The following is a 1,374-nucleotide window of genomic DNA, read 5'->3' on the forward strand; positions in this document are numbered from 1 at the left end:
AGCTCAGCGAGCTAACGTACGGACTTAGCATCAACATGAGCTACAAATCTTCCCAGAAAAAGGAGTTGCTTTTCTTTTACATAAATTTATTCATTCCGTCAATGCTCAAGAAAATAAAGCCTTAGAAAAACTTAAAAAGGAGAAAAACATGGTTATCCTACCTACAGACCATGGGAGCATGACTGTTAATTGAGAAAAAAAACTACCTCTGACTCTACTGGCAGATTTATTATTATTACTGGGCAGAGTTTTGACATTGATGTAATCTTGGCCAATTGGTTATGCTCCCAACTGGGACAATGAGGCTTTTTTCAGACTTTGCAATATTACCGGATATTCACACCCGTTAATCTTGGGAGGAGATTTTAATTGTTGATTGAATCCTCCCTTAGACCGTTCTTCCTCTGTTCCAAGTGCCCAGCCCAAATCTGCTAAAATAACTTTTATGGAGGAGTTTAATGCTGTTGATCCCTGGCGGTTCTTTAATCCCTCTAAAAAGGATTTTTTTTTTGCATGTCCACCACACTTTTACGTGTATTGATTTTTCCTGGTGGATGACAGACTGCTCACATCCATTTCTGGTTGCAAATGTGATTCAATTGTTTTATCAGACCATGCATCTGTCTCTATGAATGTTTGTTTTCAGAAATTTCTTAATACATGCTCACAATGGTGTCTCAATACACACTTTCTCTCAGAGGGAGAGTTTGTTAATTTTGTCTTCAGCAGATCGATTTTCCAAAATAAATGAACAGAGCCCCATCTAGTACAGCTTCCATGCTGTGGGAAACCCTGAAGGCATTCACCAGGGGTGAAATAATTTCTTATGCAGCACATAAGAATAGACTTAGGAAAGAGAGATTGGCATGGTGAGCAGGGTGGCTGTCGCTATTAGACTCTCTTTATGCAATCTCTGAGTCTTTAGAAGTATCTCAAGAATGCATATCCCTCCAGGCCGAGGATGATGTTGTAATGTCACAATACACCACCAAGCTTTTACTTCACTCTAGGTCTATGTTTTATGAACAAGGAGATGGAACTCAGAAATTGTTAGCACATCAGTTGCACCAAATGTCCTCATCTCAAGTAATCCCATTAATTAAGGCTAATTCATGTATCCTGTCAGACCCATTAGAAATCAACAAGACATTGAAGGAATTTTACATTTCACGTTGTTCATCTGGATGTTACTCTGCTACAGCAGATTTGATCCTTTTTTGATAAGATTAACATTCCTACAATTGATCAAAATGTGGCAAAGGAATTAGACCAACCAATCACAGCAAGAGAACTTGAGGCTGCGGCTCGATCACTACAAAGTGGGAAAAGTCCTGGAACCGACGGTTTTCCGGTCAGGATTTATAAAATATTTCG

This window comes from Chiloscyllium plagiosum, unplaced genomic scaffold, assembly GCF_037043375.1.
Source record: "Chiloscyllium plagiosum isolate Xiang-an unplaced genomic scaffold, Cpla_swu_hap1 HiC_scaffold_47, whole genome shotgun sequence".
NCBI classification, from domain to species: domain Eukaryota; kingdom Metazoa; phylum Chordata; class Chondrichthyes; order Orectolobiformes; family Hemiscylliidae; genus Chiloscyllium; species Chiloscyllium plagiosum.